This window comes from Hordeum vulgare, chromosome 6H (assembly GCF_904849725.1).
Source record: "Hordeum vulgare subsp. vulgare chromosome 6H, MorexV3_pseudomolecules_assembly, whole genome shotgun sequence".
NCBI lineage: Eukaryota > Viridiplantae > Streptophyta > Magnoliopsida > Poales > Poaceae > Hordeum > Hordeum vulgare.
The window spans coordinates 231,202,211-231,226,906 of record NC_058523.1 but is presented as its reverse complement, the minus strand read 5'-3'; the positions used below and the strand labels follow the sequence as shown (position 1 = coordinate 231,226,906).

Here is a 24,696-nt window from a genome sequence, read left to right as displayed (position 1 = left end):
GGTTGGATACGAGAGGCGAGGACTCCGGCTGTTGTGACAACCATTTTTGATCATCTTGCGCTTGCGAGTGCCTTCCATGGCATGACGCTTGTCTTCAAGCATGAGATACTTATCTTATTTAGTTCATTTATGACATAATTAGCTTAGTTAGGTCAAAAATAGCATAAGAACCTTGGTTAGCTCATATATCTCATATACTTAGCAATATGTTCATCCTAAATGACATAATAAGCTCAAAATAAGATAAGTGTTGTAATCATCTTATGTTTCTTCTTCTCCTTCTTCTTCTCCTTCTTCTCCTTCTCCTTCTTCTTCTCCTGCTTCGTCTTCTCCTTCTCCTCCTCCTTCTTCTTCTCCTTCTCCTCCTCCTTCTTCTTCTCCTTCTCCTTCTTCTTCTTCTTCTTCTTCTTCTTCTTCTTCTCCTCCTCCTCCTCCTCCTCCTTCTTCTTCTCCTTCTTCTTCTTATTCTCCTTCTCCTCCTCCTTCTTCTTCTCCTTCTCCTTCTTCTTCTTCTTCTTCTTCTTCTTCTTCTTCTTCTTCTTCTTCTTCTTCTCCTCCTCCTCCTCCTCCTTCTTCTTCTCCTTCTTCTTCTTCTTCTTCTCCTTCTTCTCCTCCTCCTCTTTCTCCTTCTTCTTCTTCTTCTTCTTCTTCTTCTTCTTCTTCTTCTTCTTCTTCTTCTTCTTCTTCTTCTTCTTCTTCTTCTTCTTCTTCTTCTTCTTCTTCTCTTCTTCTTCTTCTTCTTCTTCTTCTTCTTCTTCTTCTTTGTATCCTTCTTCTTATCCTTCTCCTTCCCCTTATTCTCCTCCTCCTCCTTCTTCTTCTCCTTCTTCTCCTTATTTTTCTTCTTCTTCTTCTTCTTCTTCTTCTTCTTCTTCTTCTTCTTCTTCTTCTTCTTCTTCTTCTAGTTCTTCTTCTTCTTCTTCTTCTTCTTCTTCTTCTTCTTCTTCTTCTTCTTCTTCTTCTTCTTCTTCTTCTTCTTCTTGTTCTTCTTCTTCTTCTTCTTCTTCTTCTTCTTTTTCTTCTTCTTCTTCTTCTTCTCCTTCTCCTTCTCCTTCTCCTTCTCCTTCTCCTTCTCCTTCTCCTTCTCCTTCTCCTTCTCCTTCTCCTTCTCCTTCTCCTTCTCCTTCTCCTTCTTCTTGTTCTTGTTGTTCCTCTTCTTCTTCTTCTTCTTCTTCTTCTTCTTGTTCTTGTTCTTCTTCTACTACTACTACTACTGCTACTACTACTACTACTACTACTACTACTACTACTACTACTACTTAGACTTATTCTTCTTCTTCTAATTCTTCTTCTTCTTCTTCTTCTTCTCCTTCTTCTTCTTCTTCTTCTTCTTCTTCTTCTTCTTATCCTTCTCCTTCTCCTTCTCCTTGTCCTTCTCCTTGTCCTTGTCCTTGTCCTTGTCCTTCTTCTTCTTCTTCTTCTTCTTCTTCTTCTTCTTCTTCTTCTTCTTCTTCTTCTTCTTGTACTTCTTCTTCTTCTTCTAGTATTCTTCTTCTTCTCCTTTTAACTTTCTTATTCTCATTTTGCATATCTGGTTCACTTCATGGAAGCTGGCATTGATGGACTGCTATTGGTTTCTTTTCTGTTTCGATTTGTATGGATGAATGATGACCCACAAGTATAGGGGATCAACCCTAGTCCTTTCGATAAGTAAGAGTGTCAAACCCAACAAGGAGCAGAAGGATCTGACAAGTGGTTTTCAGCAAGGTAAAATCTGCACGCACTGAAATTGTTAGTAACAAGTGATTGTGTGGTGAGATGATTCGTAGCAAGCAACAAGTAACAAAAGTAGCAACGGTTCAGCAAAGTGGCCCAATCCCTTTTGTAGCAAGGGACAAGCCTGGACAAAGTCTTATAGGAGGAGAAACGCTCCCGAGGACACAGGGGAATTTTTGTCATGCTAGTTTCATCATGTTCATATGATTCGCGTTCGTTACTTTGATAGTTTGATATGTGGGTGGACCGGCGCTTGGGTACTGCCCTTACTTGGACAAGCATCCCACTTATGATTAACCCCTCGCGCAAGCATCCGCAACTACGAAAGAAGAATTAAGACAAAGTCTAACCATAGCATTAAACTAGTGGATCCAAATCAGCCCCTTACGAAGTAATGCATAAACTAGGGTTTAAGCTTCTGTCACTCTAGCAACCCATCATCTACTTACTACTTCCCAATGCCTTCCTCTAGGCCCAAATAATGGTGAAGTGTTATGTAGTCGACATTCACATAACACCATTAGAGGAAAACAACATACAACATATCAAAATACCGAACGAATACAAAATTCACATGACTATTATTAGCATCACTTATCCCATGTCCCCGGGAACAAAAGTAACTACTCACAAAGCATAATCATAATCATGATCAGAGGGGTAATGAGTAGCATCAAGGATATGAACATAAACTCTTCCACCAAGTAATCCAACTACCATCAACTACAAAGAGTAATCAACACTACTAGCAACCTTACAAGTAGCAATCAGAGTCGCGAGACGGAGATTGGTTACAAGAGATGAACTAGGGTTTGGAGATGAGATGGTGCTGATGAAGATGTTGAAGTCCCCTCCGATGAGACGAGTGTTGGTGATGACGATGGCGACGATTTCCCCCTCCGGGAGGGAAGTTTCCCTAGCAGGATCGTCCTTCCGGAGCTCTAGATTGGTTCTTCTCAAGTTCCGCCTCATGGCGGCGGCGAAACCACGAAAAAGCTCCCTTCTGATTTTTTCCTGGACGAAACCCTCCATATAGAAAAGAGGGGGGCCAGTGGGCCAGTGGGCTGCCCACAAGCCACCATGGTGCGGCCTGGGGAGTGGCCACGCCGTGCAGGCTTGTGGGCACCCCCTGGTGCCCCTCCGACACTTCTTCGGCCCAATATTTTTTATAAATTGGGAAAGAAATCTTCGTTGATTTTCACGGCGTTTGGAGTTGTGCAGAATAGGTATCTCAACTTTGCTCCACTTTCAGGCCAGAATTCCAGTTGCCGGTATTCTCCCTCTTCATGTAAACCTTGCAAAATAAGAGAGAAAAGGCATAAGAATAGTACTGTGAAGTGAAATAAGAGCAAAAGAAGCGATAAATATCAACATGAAAACATGATGCAAAATGGACGTATCAACTTCTCCAAGCTTAGACCTCGCTTGTCCTCAAGCGAAAGCCTAGCTCAATAAATATGTCCACATGTTTAGGGAGCAAGGTGTCGACAAAACAAGATACGAACATGCATGCATCATGATCATGATCAGAACAACAATACCAACATATAATATCTCATGCTAAAGTGATAATTTCTTCACAAAGTAAAGAATGGATCAAGAACCTTACCGAGAAGTAACAACCGATAGCCTTTAGTCATTGAAGCAATTGCAATTTATCACAACATCAGAAAGAGTCAATAAGAGCTTGTAAAGCAAATCCACATATTCAATCATTATTTCGTTCTCTACAATTGCTACAACTCACGTGGTACTCATGAGATCAAAGTTTCAGCTGGACACAGAGAAACATAGGGGCTTATAGTTTTGCCTCCCAACTGCTTACCGCAAGGGTAATGTCAACAATAATAATTCATGAATGCCTACCTCCAAGTTGACATATGAATATAGATCTTTCCCAAGCATGTGACGGTAGCCAAGACAAAGGCAAAATAAGGAATTGGTGAAGATCACCATGACTCTTTCAGGGATAAAAAGTAAAGGTACAAGATAGGCCCTTCGCAGAGGGAAGCAGAGGTTGTCATGCGCTTTTGAGGTTTGGATGTGTGTCCTCTTAGTGTGGAGGAACGTCACTTTATATTGCCCCCTGTGGTAAATAACTTTATTATGCAGTCTGTCGCTTTTATGTCTTCCTCATCACAGGTTCATATAAAGCTTATTGTCCACACACTAATATATCATACATATTAGAGAGCAACTTTTATTGCTTGCACCAATGACAACTTACTTGAGGGATCTTATTCAATCCATAGGTAGGTATGGTGGACTCACATGGAAAAACTGGTCTGAAGGTTTATGGATGCACAAGTAGTATCTCTACTTAGTGTGGGAGTTTTCGCTAATATGAGGTGGAAGCAATCGTCACATGCTAAGGGATCTCTAATCATATAACATTGTTCAGAGCGAAGCAAACCCAATTCATTATGTTGTCTTCCTTGTCCAACATCTACTTCTAGGCATGCAATAGTTTGGTAAGTGTTCACAATCATAGATGGTGTGAGATATGATATATTTATATGTGAACCTCTCCTTCTTTATCACTTCCTATTAATTGCAACAATGACCAAGGTCTACGTTTTCCTACCCTCAACAAGTTTCAATCCTCATTCTTTTTATATGTGAATCCATCACTTCCCATAAGATCATTACACGATCTTTCATGCTTTTGTTCTATTCTCACTCTTTTGATCATGTCAAGAGCCAAAGCCCTTCAACTAAGACACTCTTTATTATATGTCTCGCAAGCAAGAATACATCGGGGGTGACACAAAGCAAAACTCAAGAGTAAAACACTAAGACTTTACTCTACTAGAAAAAGAGAAAACTGAAAAGGAAAACTAAAACAAAGGTAAAGGCAAAAGATGTCATGGTGATACGATACCGGGGCAACTCCCCCATGCTTGGCACAAGCCAAGGGGATTGCCCATACCAATGCTCAGTTGTCTTCCTTTGGCGGTGATGGTAATGATGTTGTTGCAACCTTTGATTCCAAGAGGGCCATCAGTCTTCGATTTATACTTTGGAGATCTGTGATATGTTTCTCCAACAAAACAACTTCATGAGTGAGACAAGTATTGTGAGCACGAGTTGTTTCACAAAACCGCAAGAGTTCAATCAAAGATGGAGACAGTAGGTGGAGGTACGGTTGGAGGAAATCCACTTCTTCAACTTCTTCTTTGTTGAGCACAGATTGCACTTCGTCCCGTGCCTGATCCTTCTCCTTAGCCTCCATGACCTCCATCCTTTTCAGATCAGCATGAACTTCTCCATAGATTTGATGGAGGTTGTTCTCCCCCAAAGATTCCTGGGACTACATCTTGACCTAGATCTGCGGTAGAAAACAGGCTCGAAACGAAAAACAGAGGAAATATGCGTTATGCAGGGGTCAGACCAAACGGAATTATATATAATGAATTTTTTTAGACCAGAAGGAGTCCCCTGCATGAAAACGTAGTCCGGGAGGCGCACGAGGTGGCCACAAGCCCTCACGGCGCGGCCAGGGGGTGGGCCCACGTCGTGCAGGCTTGTCGCCTCCTCACGCACTTTCCGGACTACTTCCAATTTTTGTATTTTTTCAAATATTCAAAAACGGAGAAAATTTCCTATTGGAAAATTTTTGGACTCTGTTTTCTTACCAAATCACATACCTCTTCGTTTTCGGAGTCTGAAATAGGTTGATAAATGTCACTTAGGTATTCTTCCGGAGTTATGGTATTGATGATATTGCTTTCAACATTTATGGGAGTACCTGAGATATAATGCTTGATTCTGTGCCCAGTTACAACTCTCGGACAATTACCTTCCGTGTTGTTGACTTGATAGAACCGGAACGATATACTTCCTCAACAACATAGGGACCTTCCCATTTAGAGAGGAGCTTGCCTGCAAAGAATCTTAAACGAGAGTTATATAGCAAGACATAATCACCTACATTGAACTCATGCTTTTGTATCCTCTTATCATGCCACCTCTTAACCTTCTCTTTGAAGAGCTTGGCATTCTCATATGCTTGAGTTCTCCACTCATCAAGCGAGCTAATGTCAAATAACCTCTTCTCACCGGCAAGTTTGAAATCAAAGTTGAGCTCTTTGATTGCCCAATAAGCTTTATGCTCTAGCTCAAGAGGTAAGTGACATGCTTTCCCATACACCATTTTGTACGGGGACATGCACATGGGATTCTTATAGGCAGTTCTGTAAGCCCACAGTGCATCATCGAGCTTCTTAGACCAATTCTTTCTAAGCCTGTTGACAGTCTTTTGCAGAATCAGTTTAATCTCTCTATTACTTAGCTCTACTTGACCAATGGACTGAGGGTGGTAGGGAGACGCAATTCTATGGTTGACATCGTACATAGCAAGTGTTTTAGGGAAAGCACCATGATTGAAGTGTGAACCACCGTCGGTCATTAGATATCTAGGGACTCCAAATCTAGGGAAGATAACTTCTTTCAGCATTTTGATAGAGGTGTTGTGATCAGCACTACTAGTGGGGATAGCTTCTACCCACTTAGTGTCATAATCAATAGCAACTAAGATATGCGTATACCCGTTGGATTTTGGAAAAGGTCCCATATAATCAAAGCCCAGACATAAAATGGTTCAATGAAAAGTGAATTGTTCATAGGAATTTCCTGACTTTTGCTAATATTACCTATTCTCTGACATTCGTCACAAGACAAGACAAACTTACGGGCATCCTTGAAGAGACTGGGCCAATAGAAACCTGATTGCAATACCTTGTGTGCAGTTCTATCTCCCGCATGGTGTCCTCCGTAGGCCTCGGAGTGACACTTCTGTAGGATCTGTCCCTGTTTATGTTCAGGTACACAACGTCTAATAACACCATCTACTTCTTCCTTATAAAGGTGAGGATCATGCCAGAAGTAATGTCTCAAGTCAAAGAAGAATTTCTTATTTTGCTAGTACGTGAAACTAGGTGGTATGTATTTGGCAACGATAAAGTTTGCATAATCAGCATACCACGATGCACTACGTGAAGCATTGATGACATTCAATTGCTCATCGGGAAAGCTATCATCAATAGGTTGTGGGTCATCAAGAACGTTCTCCAACCTAGACAAGTTATCCACTACTGGGTTATCACCACCCTTTTTGTCAACAACGTGGAGATCAAATTCTTGTAGCAAGAGAACCCATATGATAAGTCTAGGTTTAGCATCCTTCTTCTCCATGAGGTACTTAATAGCAGCATGATTAGTGTGAATAGTGACTTTGGAATCAACTATGTAAGACCTGAACTTTTCACATGCAAATACGACTGCTAAAAATTCCTTCTCCGTAGTAGCATAGTTTCTCTGGGCACTGTCTAGAGTTTTACTAGCGTAGTGAATAACATTCAACTTCTTATCAACTCTTTGCCCTAGAACAGCACCAACAGCCTAATCACTAGCGTCACACATGATTTCAAAGGGTAGGTTCCAATGAGGTGGTTGAACAATAGGTGCGGTTATCAAAGCCCTCTTAAGTATTTCGAAGACTTCCTCACAATCATCGTCAAAGACAAAAGGAATATCCTTTTGCAAGAGATTGGTAAGAGGCCTAGAAATCTTAGAGAAGTCTTTAATGAACCTTCTATAGAAACCAGCATGACCAAGGAAACTTCTTATTCCTTTGATATCTGTGGGGTATGGCATTTTCTCGATTGCATCAACCTTAGCCTTATCGACTTCAATACCTATTTAAGAAATTTTATGTCCTAATATTTTGCCTTCATTAACCATAACGTGGCACTTCTCCCAATTCAAGACAAGGTTGGTGTCTTTACATCTCTGTAAGACTCAATCAAGGTTGCTGAGGCAATCATCAAAGGAAGACCCGTAAACGGAGAAGTCATCCATGAAAAACTCGACAATCTTTTCACAAAAGTCAGAGAATATAGCCATCATAAATCTTTGAAAGGTGGCATGTGCATTAGATAAGCCAAAAGGCATACGTCTATAAGCAAAGGTACCGAAAGGACAGGTGAAAGTGGTTTTCTCCTGATCAGATTGTGCAACTGGTATTTGGGAGGAACCAGAATAACCGTCTAGAAAGCAGAAGTGTGTGTGTTTAGACAACCTTTCTAGCATTTGGCCGATAAAAGGCAGAGGGTAATGATCTTTCATAGTGGCCTTATTCAACTTCCTAAAATAAATCACCATCCTATAGCCAGTAATAATCGTCTGTGGGATCAACTCTTCCTTATCATTAGGGAGAACGGTAATGCCTCCCTTCTTAGGAACGCAATGCACCGGACTCACCCAATCGCTATGAGCAACATGATAGATAATACCCGCTTCCAGGAGCTTTAGTATTTCTTTTCTCACTACTTCTTTCATCTTAGGATTTAATCTCCTTTGATGATCAGCAACTGGTTTGAAATCAGGATCAGTTGTAATCTTGTGCTGGCATAGAGTGGGACTAATGCCCTTAAGATCATCAAGAGTATATCCTATAGCAGCATGGTGCTTCCTCAGAGTTTTTAGTAACTTCTTTTCTTCATGCTCCGAGAGGCTAGCACTAATTATAACAGGATATATCTCCTTTTAATCAAGATAGGCATACTTAAGAGTATCAGGCAACTGTTTAAGCTCGAACACATGATCACCCTTTGGTGGGGGCGGATCCCCAAGTTGTTCAACAGGCAAGTTATTCTTAAGAATAGGACATTGTTCTAAGACAACTCTATCTATTTCATCGCTTTCATCCATATGCATATCATTTTCATGCTCAAGCAAGCATTGCTCCAAGGGATCAGTAGGAGGCACGGCAATAGAGGCTAAGGCAATAGTATCATCCGTACTAGGAAACTCCTTTTCATGAGGTTGTCTACCAAACTTAGAGAAATTGAACTCATGTGACACACCTTCAAAGCCAACAGTGACAGTTTGCTTCTCACAGTCAATATGAGCATTGACGGTATTGAGGAAGGGTCTGCCAAATATGATGGGACAAAAGCTATCTTGAGCGGTAGCAAGAACGAGGAAATCAGCAGGATACTTCGTTTTACCACACAAGACTTCAACATCCCTAACAATTCCCACAGGGCAGATAGTATCTCTATTGGCAAGCTGAATAGTGACATGTATAGGTTCTATCTCAACAGCTGCAATCTCATCTTTGACTTCATTGTATAAGGATTGAGGTATTGCACTAACACTAGCACCCAAGTCACATAAACCATGATAACTATGATCTCCTATCTTAACAGAAACCACAGACATGCCAACAACATGCCTATGTTTGTCTCTAACGTGAGGTTTAGCAATGCTAGCAGCATCTTCACAAAAGTGAATATTATGTCCCTCAACTTCTTTAGACAGAAGATCTTTGATAATAGCAATGCTAGGTTCAACTCTAATTTTCTCAGGGGGTGTAGGTGTTCTAATATATCCTCTACGTATCACAGTTGAAGCTTTGGAATGATCCTTTATCCTAACAGGGAAAGGTGGTTTCTCAATGTAAGCACTGGGAACCACATGATCATTATAGGCAATGACTTTCTCTTCAACTGGAGTGGGTTTGACTACATTGACTTCTAAAGGAGGATGAGATTTAAACCACTTCTCTTTGGCGAGATCAATATGGACAGCAAAGGATTCACACAATGAAGCTACTATCTCAAAGTGAAGTCCATACTTAGCGCCAAAGTCACAAAAAGTATTTGTCTCAACAAAGGATTTAACGGAATGAAAAGTGAAATTCATACCTGACTCCTTACCTTCTTCAAGCTCCCAATCTTCAGAGTTGCATTTAATTCTCTCCAATAAATTCCATTTGAAGTCAATATCTCTCTTCATAAAAGAACCGGTACAAGAAGTGTCAAGCATGGTGCGATCATCATGAGAAAGCCGAGAATAGAAGTTCTGAATGATAATTTCTCTTGAGAGCTCATGATTGGGGCATGAATATAGCATTGATTTAAGCCTCCCCCAAGCTTGAGCGATGCTTTCTCGATTGTAGTCCCATGATCCAGTATCATCACATAGCCTATACCATGTCAACGCCTTATCCTTTAAAGATAAAGGAAAGACATTCTTCTTGACCTCATCCTCGGGCACACCTGCAAGCTTAAATAAACCACAAACTTCATCTACATAGATTAGATGCAAGTGTGGATGTGATGTTCCATCTCCTGTAAAGGGATTAGCCAGCAGTTTCTCAAGCATAATCGAAGGAAATTCAAAGCAAATATTTTCAGTAGGTGCCGCGGGTTGAGGAGCAACTCTTTCTGCTTCCGTTCGAGGTGAAGATACCCCGAACAAGCCCCTCAAAGTATTAGTATCCATAGTGACAAGTGACAATAAATTTTAGCACACTAAATGAATGTTTCCTTACCAAGTTCCACTTACCAAAGGCGCTTCACTCCCCGGCAACGGCGCCAGAAAAGAGTCTTGATGACACACAAGTATAGGGGATCAATCGTAGTCCTTTCGATAAGTAAGAGTGTCGAACCCAACGAGGAGCAGAAGGATCTCACAAGTGGTTTTCAGCAAGGTAAAATCTGCAGGCACTGAAATTGTCGGTAACAAGTGATTGTGTGGTGAGATGATTCGTAGCAAGCAACAAGTAACAAAAGTAGAAATGGTGCAGCAAAGTGGCCCAATCCCTTTTGTTGAAAGGGACAAGCCTGGACAAAGTCTTAAAGGAGGAAAAACGCTCCCGAGGACACACGAGAATTTTTGTCATGCTAGTTTCATCATGTTCATATGATTCGCGTTCGTAACTTTGATAGTTTGATATGTGGGTGGACCGGCGCTTGGGTACTGCCCTTACTTAGACAAGCATCCCACTTATGATTAACCCCTCTCGCAAGCATCTGCAACTACTAAAGAAGAATTAAGACAAAGTCTAACCATAGCATTAATCTAGTGGACCCAAATCAGCCCCTTACGAAGTAACGCATAAACTAGGGTTTAAGCTTCTATCACTCTAGCAACCCATCATCTACTTACTACTTCCCAATGCCTTCCTCTAGGCCCAAATAATGGTGAAGTGTTATGTAGTTGTCGTTCATATAATACCACTAGAGGAAAAACAACATACAACATATCAAAATACCGAACGAATACCAAATTCACATGACTATTATTAGCATGACTTATCCCATGTCCTCAGGAACAATAGTGACTACTCACAAAGCATAATCATAATCATGATCAGAGGGGTAATGAGTAGCATCAAGGATCTGAATATAAACTCTTCCACCAAGTAATCCAACTAGCATCAACTACAAAGAGTAATCAACACAACTAGAAACCTTACAAGTACCAATCAGAGTCGCGAGACGGAGATTGGTTACAAGAGATGAACTAGGGTTTGGAGATGAGATGGTGCTGATGAAGATGTTGACGGTGACGAGTCCCCTCCGATGAGAGGAGTGTTGGTGATGACGATGGTGACGATTTCCCCCTCCGGGAGGGAAGTTTCCCCGGCAGGATCATCCTGCCGGAGCTCTAGATTGGTTCTGCTCAAGTTCCGCCTCGTGGCGGCGGCGAAACCACGAAAAAGCTCCCTTGTGATTTTTTCCTCGACGAAACCCTCCATAGAGCAAAAGAGGGGGGCTAGTGGGCCAGTGGGCTGCCCACAAGCCCCCATGGCGCGACCTGGGGGGTGGCCGCGCCGTGCAGGCTTGTGGGCACCCCCTGGTGCCCCTCCGCCACTTCTTCGGCCCATTATTTTTTATAAATTGGGAAAAAAATCTCCGTTGATTTTCACGGTGTTTGGAGTTGCGCAGAATAGGTATCTCTACTTTGCTCCACTTTCAAGCCACAATTCCAGTTGCCGGTATTCTCCCTCTTCATGTAAACCTTGCAAAATAAGAGAGAAAAGACATAAGAATAGTACCGTGAAGTTAAATAACAGCAAAAGGAGCGATAAATATCAACATGAAAACATAATGCAAAATGGACGTATCAATGAACAGTGGGATGTTTCAAACTATGTGTATATATGGATGAACTATGTGAAAATATTTGTTTTCTTGCTCAATATTTTCACGATAATGTTGGATACATGGCCTATGTTTCTTCTATGATGTCTGAATCTACATGTGATGTTTGAAATGATATATATCATAGAAGTATTTTGAAAATGCAGGAAAATAAGTGAAAACAAACAAAAAGGTGACAATACACGCAGTTTGTCTTCTGCCAGCGGACAACAAAGGCCTTTGCGGTCCGCCAGCTGATGGCAAAGGTGCCACGTGGCACACACCTATGCAACCTGGGGCAATAGGGCTAATCACTTTGCCATCTGCGGCTGACGACCAAGGCCGCGCGTGACAGACTGCAATGGGAACGCACGGCAGACAGCAAATCCCACGCTCGACATATTCCAAAGGCCATGCGCGGTGTCGGCAAAGGGCACGCGCGTCACACGGCAAAGGACACATGCGGCACACGGGAAAGGTCATGCACGATAGACGGCAAAGGCCTACGCATGGCAGACAACAAAGGCTCCATCGTGTGGCAGACGACAAAGGCTCTGTTAACTATCTAACGGATTAGGTCCCTATCGGTGTCGTATAGCCTCCTTTGCCGTCCGCTGCGAGGCGGAGGATGGCAAAGGACCTCTTTACCGGTGCTAGCTACCGTGGATATTTTACCGTCCACCGGCGGACAACAAAGGTCTTTGCCGTCCGTGGACTGGTCCTTTGACCTCCGGCATGGCAAACGACAAAGAAGCTGATTCCTGTAGTGAGAGTCTTGTTCACCAAATCGAAGAAGGTCCGACAGTCGCAAACAATGAGGTGATACTTCAGTCCTTGCTGGAATCCTTCCATGAAGTGTTCCATCTTAGCTTCTCCAATGTTGAGATCTTTAAGGGCATACCTTGACTCGATGTTGAACTTCTGCATGTACTACTTAACAGAGCTACTTTCATGATTCAATGCTCGAAGTTCTTACTTCTTGATAGCCATGATCCTAGAAGGATAGTGGGCCTTGCGGAATCAATCCTTGAACTCAGCCCAGGTGATCACATGGTTACCTTACATGACCTTGAATCCATCCCACCAAGCTCTGACGGATCCTCCAAGGCAGTAAGAGGTATAAAGAACCTTCTCACGATCCACATTGCAATTGAATAGTGTAAGTTGGTCCTTGATGGTGCGGATCCAGTCACCGGCAGCACTCTCAGTGAAGATTGGGGGAAAATTAACATGAACTCCGATAGAGTCGAGCAGCCATTGTCGTTCCTTCCTTGTTGCTGGTTGTTAACAAGGACCCGATCCATATGCTGAATAGCTACAGAGTTGGCTTGGCATACCTCCCGAAGAACTCAGAGAAACTGAGCTATGGTAATGTTCTCCGATGGAGGTGGTGGCGAGGGAATGTCGCCTTGTGGCTACTCCTTGTGATCTCTAGCCTCACCAGACCCATGAGCTCCCTGCTGCTGGCTATAGTTGCTGGCAGTGGGGTTGGCAAATGAGTTGTTGTGGGTTGTAGTCACCATCCTATTTGGAGCAGCCAAATAAATAACCTGGATAGGTGAGAGCGAAAATCAATAATAGAGGAAGCGTCCCATGGGGCTTGGTATAGTGCAAGTGTGATCAAATACGGGTCGAAAGACTGAACACATAATATTAAGATAAGATAGGTGATGTAGCCGCTTACATGTTTCCTAAGCTAAAAGCATGACTTTCATCAAGATACAAACAACAAAAGCAAACAACAAGCACACATGGTTCCGTATGACACATTAACAGACTCGATTTCGCATGGGGAATACATGACTTGTCCTACCCTAGGGGTTCTCTGACTCAGGTGGTGGAGTGCTCGGTCTCATACACACTCTCCGTGGGGTCTTCCTCCTTGTTATCATTCATACGGTTGTTGTCTCTAGTCAGGGGATCGCAGAACGAGGAGGTCCACTCAGACGATGCTTCGCCATGGTCCAATTGAAGAGCTCACGGCACTCCTTCACACTCATGCGGCGACAGTGAGGTATTCCCAGAACGGGTGCATATATAGCTCGGGGTACTCCTCCTATGTAATTGATGGTGGGTCATCCATCAGTGGCTCCATCCTTCTTGATCTTATCGGGCTTCACATTGGCTCGACGAAGTAACTCTTGTGTGTGGTGAAGTTCCTTGCGGATCTTCATGGACTTCTTAATCAGGTTGTAAGCTAGACTATCAATGGAGAGGTTGAAGTAGGTGTGAAGCCTAAGTGGTTTTCCATCATCCTTGGATGGGACCAACGTCCAACTCTCTATAATATCATCCTTCCTGAAAGGTTGGTGGAGAGTGGTTGGCTCCTCAGCCATCTCTAGGATGATGTCTCGAAGGTGGATAACTACTTTCCATGCAACCGTCTCAACTACGATAACCAGGGTCTCCATGTGTGGTTGTTCAAAGAACCAATTCGTAGGGGAGTCGTTTGCCTTCATGACCACATCAACGTGGTACTCCTTCGTGGTGGCATTGACCTAGTGCTCTTGGTAGAGGAGGTCGGCAAAACCGACACTTCTCGAGTCTATCCTCAAGGAGTAGGGAAAGCGGGATGCTAGGAGGTCCTCTGGTAAAACGATCATCTACAAAGGTTTAAGGGGAGGGAGTCAGTAAAGTTTTGAAACTATACTAGAAGATATAGGCAATATATAAACTCCTAAGTATAAGTACTAGGTATAGTCTTTGAAAACGATTCTATTCTATCTAACGTCCATGCTAACTAAGGCTTCCTACAGTAAGGATGGCCCTGATACCAGTTGTGTGGGGACCACAACTCATAAGTCGAAGTCACCGACTGCATGTGTACAGTGATCCCAGAGATCAGTGCTCACTAAACACACAGAAGCTGAATAACAAGAGTCTTACATCCATACATACCATCTTACACAAATTATTACCATTACGGTCAAGTCTGACTTAGATAGGGCCATGAGGGCAAAACATCAAAAACAAACTCGCAACAAAAATATTTATCGATAGCATGGACCCATGCCATCTACCATAACCCTACATGCATTCTAGCTGGGAAGCATCCTAATTTGCATGACTGTCACCAAATTATTCTTCAGTATATTCGTGTTCTTCCATGCCTGGCAAATTAAATAACTAGTGGCAATCCAATGATTACTTTGAATGTACTCCCAAGCAACCCATGTTTGTAAGAAAGCACAACAATGCATGATATAGCACTAAGTAGGAAATTTTGCGGAAAGCTAAATTTTGAGTGCAATTACATGTCTTATTAACTTATAAAGCATGCTTCATGAGATTACAAGTATCCATATGAGTAGGTTACATGTATCAATATAAACAGAAAATGGAACAACTCTAGTTTATTCATCACATTGAATCCTCCGACTCAACTCATGTATCTCATTCACAAACACACACACACACACACACACACACACACCAAGTTAGTAAAACAATGGACATATCCCAAGAGAGGTCATCCAACTGTCCTTGACCGTAGACAGGGCTATTCAAATAGTTGTACACTTTACCCACAAGACTCGGGGAACTTCCCTGTCAAGCCATGACTCGCGTTATAATACATACCCGAGGTAAGCACCCAAAAAATGCCTTTCCCTTATAATACTAAACAAAGAGTCCACCCATCGGCAGCCAAGTTGCATGATGTACATTAGAAGTATCATCCATGAGGGGGCTAACAGTATGCTCGGTGTCTATGAAAACAGCCATGGTCGTCCTTTCTGGCACGACCCCGTAACGATAGTGGCCACGTTACTCCCACCACTAGTAATGCAGGCCCTCTGCTAGCGTTGACCAAATTAATCAGCAAAGCCCCATCCCATAAGGGGTATCGTCTTTTTACATGTAAGGTTGGAGTAACAGTCGCACTTAAACCAACCTATTTTCAAAAACAACACACTCACTTGCCTCAGTACATCACTTTTTCCTCAAATGGTTACCTAGCACAACTTCTCCCTCGAGCATTAGTAGCACCTTTGTTTCCTTTAGCAGGCATATACCTGTCCCGCCTGCATAGCAACTACTTTAACAACCTATCTACTTTCCACCAACACATCTCTAAGCGAGAAGTAGATTCATGGCAATGCAACTAACAATGAGGAAAGTAACGAAGGCAACCCACCAAAGTGGTCACTATTTCGTCATGATTCAATGCAAAATAAATGAATTGCTATATGCCATGCATAAAAGGGGTTTCATAGACATGGTCAAGGGGTTGCTTGCGTGGCTCGACAGTCTTCGGGGTGTTCAAAAGCTTCTCGTCCAACTTCTTCATCAACAATGTAATATATCATCACAATATAATGGGCAAAAATAAGACCACGACAAAAATAGGAAAATAAATTACCTCTCAATATGTCAACTCATTTTTGTAAAATACTAGAGTGAAAAAATACCATAATTCCTCTTTTGGGTTTGGAGTGCCAAAAATAGAAAAAGGATTTAAACAATGAATTTAAATAGTTTAAGTAGAGTTTTGATTAAGAACAGTACAAAAAAGGTTACTCGACATTGAGGACCCACAACTATAGGGTATCTATCTAGTCCTTTCGATAAGTAAGAATGTCGAACCCAACAAGGAGGAGAAGGATCTGACAAGTGGTTTTCAGCAAGGTATTCTCTGCAAGTACTAAAATTATCGGTAACAGATAGTTGTGTGGTAAGATGATTCGTAGTAAGTAGCAAGTAATAAAAGTAACAACGGTGCAACAAAGTGGCCCAATCCCTTTTGTAGGAAGGGACAAGCCTGGCCAAACTCTTATAGGAGGTAAAGCGCTCCCGAGGACCCATCAGAATTTCTGTCAAGCTAGTTTTCATCATGTTTATATGATTCGCGTTCGCTACTTTGATAGTTTGATATGTTGGTGGACCGGCGCTTGGGTACTGCCCTTACTTGGAAAAGCATCCCACTTATGATTAACCCCTCTCGCAAGCATCCACAACTACGAAAGAAGAATTAAGACGAAGTCTAACCATAGCATTAAACTAGTGGATCCAAATCAGCCCCTTACGAAGCAACGCATAAACTAGGGTTTAAGATTTTGTCACTCTAGCAACCCATTATCTACATACTACTTCCCAATGCCTTCCTCTAGTACCAAATAATGGTGAAGTTTTATGTAGTCGACGTTCACATAAAACCAGAGGAAAAACACCATACAACACATCAAAATATCGAACGAATACCAAATTCACATGACTACTTATAGCATGACTTATCCCATGTCCTGAGGAACAAAAGTAAATACTCACAAATCATAATCATATTCATGACCAGAGAGGTAATGAGTAGCATCAATGATCTGAACATATAATCTTCCACCAAGTAATCCAATTAGCATCAACTACAAAGAGTAATTAACACTACTAGCAACCTTACAGGTACCAATCGGAGTCGCGAGACGGAGATTGGTTACAAGAGATGAACTAGGGTTTAGAGATGAGATGGTGCTGATGAAGATATTGATGGTGATGAGTCCCCTCCGATGAGAGGAGTGTTGTTGATGACGATGGCGATGATTTCCCCCTTCGGGAGGGAAGTTTCCCCGAAAGGACGACCCTGTCGGAGCTCTAGATTGGTTGTGCTCAAGTTCTGCCTCGTGGCGGTGGCGAATCCTCCAGAAAGCCTCCTCTTGATTTTTTCTAGAACGAAACCCTTCTTGTAGCAAAATATGGGGGCCAGAGGGCCAGCTGGGATCCCACAAGCCCCCATGCGCGGCCAGGGGGGAGGCCGCGCCTAGCAGGCTTTTGGCTTCCCACTAGCGCCCCTCTGGTATTTCTTTGGCCCAGTATTTTTTATAAATTCCAAAATAAATCCTCATTGATTTTCACGGCTTTTGGAGTTGCGTAGAATAGGTATCTCAAACTTGCTCCTGTTTCAGGCCAGAATTCCAGCTGCCGGCATTCTCCCTCTTCATGTAAACCTTGCAAAATAAGAGAGAAAAGGCGTAAGTATTATACCATGAAGTGTAATAACAGCCCATAAAGCGATAAATATCAACATCAAAGCATGATGCAAAATGGACGTATCAACTCCCCCAATCTTAGAGCTCGCATGTCCTCAAGCAAAAGCCAAGATCAATAAACATGCCCACATGTTTAGAGAGAGAGGTGTCGACAAAACAAGATATGGACATGCAGGCATCATGATCATATTCAGAACATCAATATCATCGTATCATCTCTTACGCTAAAGTGACAATTCCTTCACAAGGAAAAGTATGGATCAAGAGCCTTACCGAGAAATAACAACCGATAGCCTTTAGTCATTGAAGCAATTGCAATTTATCATAACATCATAAAGAGTCAAATAAGAGCTTGTAAAGCAATCCAGATACTCAATCATCCTTTTGTCTTCTACAATTGCTACAACTCACGTGGTACTCATGAGATCAAAGTTTCAGTCGGACACAGAGAAAGATAGGGGCTTATAGTTTCGCATCCCAACCATCTACCTCAAGGGTAATGTCAACAATAATAATTCATGAATACTTACCTCCAATTTGACATATGAATATAGATCTTTCCCTAGCATATGAGGTTAGCCAAGATAAAGGCGAAATAAGGAATTGGTGTAGATCACCATGACTCTTTCAAGGGAAAAAAATAAAGGTACAAGATAGTCCCTTCATAGAGGGAAGCAGAGGTTGTCATGCGCTTTTAAGGTTTGGATGTGTGTCCTCTTAGTGTGGAGGAACGTCACTTTATATTGCCTCGTGTGATAAAGAACTTTATTATGCAGTCTGTCGCTTTTATTTCTTCCTCATCACAGGTTTGTACAAAGCTTATTTTCCACATACTAATAGATCATACATATTAGGGAGAAATTTTTATTGATTCAACCGATGACAACTTACTTGAGGGATCTTATTCAATCCATAGGTAGGTATGGTGGACTCTCATGGCAAAACTGGGTTGAAAGTTTATGGATGCACAAGTAGTATCTCTACTTAGTGCAGATGTTTTGGATAATATGAGTTGGAAGCACTCGTCACATGCTAAGGGATCTCTAGTCATATAACATTGTTCGGGACCAAGCAAACACAATTCATTATGTTGTCTTCCTTGTCCAACATCTACTTCTAAGCATGTAACAGTTTAGTGAGTGTTCACAATCATAGATGGTGTCAAAGATGATATATTTATATGTGAACCTCTCCTTCTTTATCACTTCCTATTAATTGCAACAATGACCAAGGTCTACGTTTGTCTACCCTCAACAAGTTTCAATCAACATTCTTTTTATATGTGAAGCCATCACTTCCCATAAGATCATTACATGATCTTTCATGCTTTTGTTCTTTTCTGATCCTTTTGATCATGGCATGAGGCAAGGCCCTTAACTAAGACACTCTTTATTATATGGCTCACGAGCTCGAATACATTGGGGTGACACAAAACAAAACTCAAGCCTAAAACACTAAGAACTTTAATCTACTAGAGAAAGACAAAACCAAAAAGGATCGAACTAAGAAAAGGTAAAGGCAAAAGATGTGATGGTGATACGATACCGGGGAAAATACCCCAAGCTTGGCACAAGCCAAGGGTGTTAGAGCATATATCTCCATATGTGGTTTTGGTAATTGATGACAATTCCTATGGACTAATGGTTGCCTTAAGTTATATTTATAGGATTTGTCCATAGGCACTTCTTGAAGTCCATCTGTTGGGTTCAAGGAGTTTATATGATGACCAAGATGGTATTCAAGGTATTATCCAAAGTATGGTCATAGAGACACAAGGTTGATCAAGATCTCAGACAAAGAGTAAATCAAGATGATCAACACACAAAGCATACAAGATGTACCGAGAGGGATCAAGTGATCCCATGGTATGGTAAGCATTGTCCATTACGTGTTTGTGTACTAACCCATGGTCTTTGTGAGAGTTCTATGTGGGGGTTAGGTGTGCTTCCATGGGCTTGCGTCAAAAGGAAGATCTCATACAACCCATGAAGGATGACGTCAAGTGGTGATCGTCATCAAGATTGCGGTGTGCAAGTTCAAGTGGATCAGCACGAATATATCATGCTTGATGCTTGCCGTCCATTGTGGTGGCAATGGACTTGTGAAGATATGTTGAAGAGCGGCTCACCCACAGTGTGTATGGGGGAGCAATCAACTAGTCTTCATCAAGCCAACGCGATCAAGAGAGGTGGTCAATCTTGAGGAAGCCAAGATCATCGTTATCTAGCTCAAAAGGACGAGGTGCAAGGTATAGGTTTGCCCTTGATAGGGTTTCTGTTTTAGGACAGATTGTCGTACTGTCAAGGGGGCTCTCAAGTGAGTAGCTTGATCGTATCGTTCGTTGAGAGCTCAAACCATTTGCACCCTTGCATCATACTTCTTGGTTCTTGTTTGGTGTTTCTATTTGTGAGTTTTAGAGCTTATATTAATCTTCATGAAAAGCTCGAGTTCATCAAAAACGGAGTCGATATGCATCTTCTATGATGTTTTCGATGTTGAAAGTTTTTACCGGTCTTATTCGAAGAAGGGTTCTCGCCATTTTCTTATGGGACTTTTCTCACTTGCTTCTTATTGATATTTCTATCAATATTGTGTTAGGCCATCTTGTTAGCTTTCCAACAAACTTGGTTTCGTTGAATTGGGAGTCCGTATGCGAAGGTTACAGCAGTTTCAGTATCCACCGGTAGTACCGCTGCTGGTGCGAGCGGTAGTACCGCTCCTGTAGCGGTAGTACCGCCCCTGGAGAGGTAGTACCGCACCCGGAGTGGTAGTAAATTTTTACTACCTCTCCCTAGCGGTAGTACCGCTCCGTCGGGCTGTTTTTTGCATACTTTTTAGCCTCAGCATGGTTGGTGAACCTACCGAGCGGTAGTACCGCTCCATGAGCGGTAGTACCGCTCCGTGCTGGCTATGAGGCTTAACGGTTGGATTTTTCCCCACCTATAAAAGGGGGTTTTCTTCCCCATTGAACCTTATCTCTTTAGCTCGTGTTCTCCCCCCATTGTTGACCTTCTTTGAGCTTGCTAACTCTCAATCCCTCCAATGATTCTTGCTAGTTCTTGAGGGAAACGAGAGAGGAGATGTAGATCCACATTTCCACCAATCACTTTCTCCTCTAAGTGAGGGGAACCCCTTGGGTCTAGTTCTTGGAGTTCTTCGTGTTCTTCTTTGTTCTTCCTCTCATTTTCCTCCCTAGCATTAGTTGCTTTGGTGGGATTTGGGAGAGAAGGACTTGGGCACTCCATGTGCCCTTGCCATTGCATTAGTTGCATTGTTTGAGTTCTCCACGGTGATACATGGAAGTGAAGTTTGAGAAGCTTATTACCTTGGGTACTTAGTACCCTAGATATTGTTCTTCGTGGATGCTTTGGCGTCCTAGAAGCTTGGTGGTGTCTCGGATCTCTATCATTGTGGTGTCAAGCTTCGGGCAAGCGTCGGGGTCTCCAATTAGGTTGTGGAGATTGCCCCGAGAAATTTGTACCGGTATCGGTGACCTCCCCCAAGGTTTGCCATTTGTACGGGTTCGGTGACAGCCCTCAAGGGTCCCTTAGTGGAATCCCTGCATCTTGCATTGTGCGAGAGCGTGAGGAGATTACGGTGGCCTTAGTGGCATCTTGGGAGCATTGTGTCTCCACACCGCTCCAACGGAGATTAGCATCCGCAAGGGTGTGAACTTCGGGATACATCATCGTCTCCGCATGCCTCGGTTATCTCTTACCCGAACCCTTTACTTATGCACTTTACTTTGTGATAGCCATATTGTTTATTGTCATATATCTTTCTATCACTTAGTTGTTTATCTTGCTTAGCATAAGTTGTTGGTGCACATAGGTGAGCCTAGTTGTTGTAGGTTTTGTGCTTGACAAATTAAACGTTAGTTTTATTCTGCATTTGTTCAAGCCTAAACCGTAATTATTTTAAAGCGCCTATTCACCCCCCTCTAGGCGACATCCACGTCCTTTCAATTGGTATCAGAGCTAGGTCTCTCTTTATTAGGTTTAACCACCCAGAGAGTAAGGACGTCGACTAGGGGTTTAGGATTCACAAACACTCTTAGTTTTGATGGCACAAATTTTGATGTTTGGGTAATTCGCATGCTTAATCACTTTCGAGTCTTTGACCCAAATTTAGAGCGAATTGTAGATATGGGTTTTTCTCCTCCAAAGGATTCTCAAAATATATCTTTAGAGGATGAGAAAAACTCTTATCTCAATGCTCAAGCTTCTAATGTGCTTTTTGATGCTTTGAGCAATGTAGTTATATCTCAACTCATGCCATTCCGGGATGCTCATGAGTTGTGGACAAAGCTTCAAGATAAATATGGTATTTCCAAGATTTGTGGGAATGATTGTTCTCCCTCCACCTCCGGTCGTGTGGTCTTCTCAACTTCATCTACTTCACCTACAGGTGGATTGCCACAAGGTAATGATATGGTGAGTAGTGGTGATCATTGCAACGATGAAAGTGGGTTTATTATTGATGATCCTTCATCACTATATTATTGCAATGCTTCATCTTTGGGGATTAACACTTCGAGCACTCTAAATGTTGTACATGCTTGTGTTGATAGTCCTTGCATATCATGTAAAAACTGCTTGACTAAATCTCATGATGATATGCTTCCTATATCTTGTTGCCATGATAAAAATGTATATATTTCCTCGAGTTGTTGTGCTAACAATGTAAAGGAAATTCATAACTCCATGGAACAAGATGTGGCCTTGGATGATGCTTCAAGGGATCCTACATCATCATCTATTGTGACTCACTTTTCCCTTATGGCTAAGGCTTCAAAGGTATCTCCTACTTTGAATCCTAATATATCTCATGATGATGATGTTGATGATAATGGGGATGACAATAATGATGAAGAGAGTGATAATATTGCATCCTTAAAAACTAAGGGTTAAATGATTTTTAAATCTCTTTATAAGAATAAACTTGCTTGTTCCAACTTCTTGGAAATCATGTCTATTGCCACTGAGGGCAAGAAATACATTGAGGAGTTGGAAGCTCATCTCGAGGAGCATGAGGCCACCATTGAGACAATGGAAGGTCATGAGCATGAATACGCTAACGAGATCGTGGAGCTATCTCAAGCTCTTGAAAATGAACAAACCACCAAGGAATCTCGTGAGGAAACCTTTGATATAGAATTATCTAGACTAAAGGAATCCCATGATAGAGCTCTCGAGGTGGCTAATGATTTTAGAACTAAAAACGATAAGCTTGAAGTTGCACATGCTAAACTCGTTGAGGACTATGAGCACCTCGAAAATGGCTCAAAGGCTATTAAGAGTTCTCTCATCGAACTCACCCAGTCTCATGCTCAACTTGAAGTTTCATATGCTAAAGAGCTTGCCAAGTTGCCTTCTCCTCTTATTCTTAATAATGATGCTTGTGCTACTAATTCTACTTCTTGTGAAGCATCCATTTTAAAGGAGAATGTTGATCTAAGGGCTCAAGTCGAGTTGCTATCTAGCAATTATGGGAAAATGGAAGAAAGTCATGTAATGCTCACAAGCTCTCATGATGATCTTCTAGTATCCCGTAATGTGCTAAAATTAGCTCATGAGGCTATTACTACCAAGGTAACATCGAGTGAGCCTCATGTGGACATTAGCACTACTTCTTGTCAAAAAGCTATATTGCCATGTGCTGGTCCTCGTAATTCATCTACTCACAATGTTGCTACATCTTGTGATGAATTACTTTCCATGCCTTGTTGCTCTAACAATGAAGCTTATACTTCCTCTAGTACCTGTGTTGATACTAACCATGTAGAGGAAATCAAAGAGCTCAAGGCCCAAGTCACTTCCTTGAAGAAAGACTTGGAAAAGAGTCATGAAGGAATGTCCACACTCAACAATGTCTTGTGTGGGCAAAAATATCCAAATGACAAATATGGACTTGGATTCAACTCCAACAAGAAGAATAAGTCCAAAAGCTTCAACAAGAAGGGCCAAGAACAAGTTAAGAATTCGGCCAAGATTATTTGCTTCAAGTGCAAAATTGAAGGGCACCATGTTAGATCTTGCCCACTAAAGAAGAAGCCCCAAAGTCACAAGCAATAAGGGATGAGGCCACAAGTGCACTCACATACTCAACTACAAGTTGAAGAAAGGCCCCTTCCCAAGAAGACCCAAGCTAACACTCCTCATGTTGAGAAATCAATAGGGAAGAAATTAAAGGGTAGATGTTGCTACTTATGTCGTGAGAAGGGTCACTTCGCTTCTTCTTGCACGAGAGATAATTTATCCAACCCAATCATTATTGATGATATCTATTCACTTGGGAAGGATAAGGTTGGCAATGTGTTTGCCATGTTTGTTGGTACTCATAGTGGTGTCAAGAAAAGTACCATTTGGGTTGCCAAGCCTATTGTGACTAACCTCTTAGGACCGAACGTGGTTGGGGACCAACAAGCTCAAACTTGATCAATAGGTGTTTGTGGAGGACATTAGAGACTTGGATACATAATGAAGAATTAAGGGGTCTTCATCATTCATATTTTCTCAAGCCAAGTCATTTGGATTATTGAGTTTCTATCTTATATCCAATGTGCCTCCTTACGGTAACTTGTACTTAAACTGTTTACATTGTTAGTTTCTTGCCCCTTCGCATGTTGTGGTTTTGTACCTTGCATGTGTTTGTACATGTTGTGCTTCCAACTTGCTTATGTTGAGTAATCGAGTATGTGTATGTTGGTTTGCATATCATGTACATGTGAGTCTTGTATTGAGCCTTTTTTGCATCTTGTTTGTATCTTTGTTGGCTCTTGTGAGAGATTAATGGATTATCCCATTGTTGGGGAGTGATGTGCTTTGCACACCTCACAATCCTATAAATGTGTATACATGAGGAATACCACTTAGTATTGATATTTCAAGATTATCTAGTTTCTATGTGGTATGCCTTACTCATGAGAAATTCAAATTCTATATGGTCCATTAATTATCTCTTGTTGGTTTTAATTTTCCACTTGTTAATATTGTTGGGTTATCACATTATGGGGGAGTAATATGCTATGTGCATATTACAAGCCTAGAAAATGTGTACATTTGAGGTAT

The 24,696-nt window shown here is 41.9% G+C and overlaps 1 pseudogene; it reads right to left on the bottom strand.

Moving 5' to 3' along the window:
- Window positions 1-290: 290 nt before the first annotated feature.
- Window positions 291-1,031, bottom strand: LOC123406053 (annotated as a pseudogene).
- Between the last annotated feature and the right edge of the window lie 23,665 nt (window positions 1,032-24,696).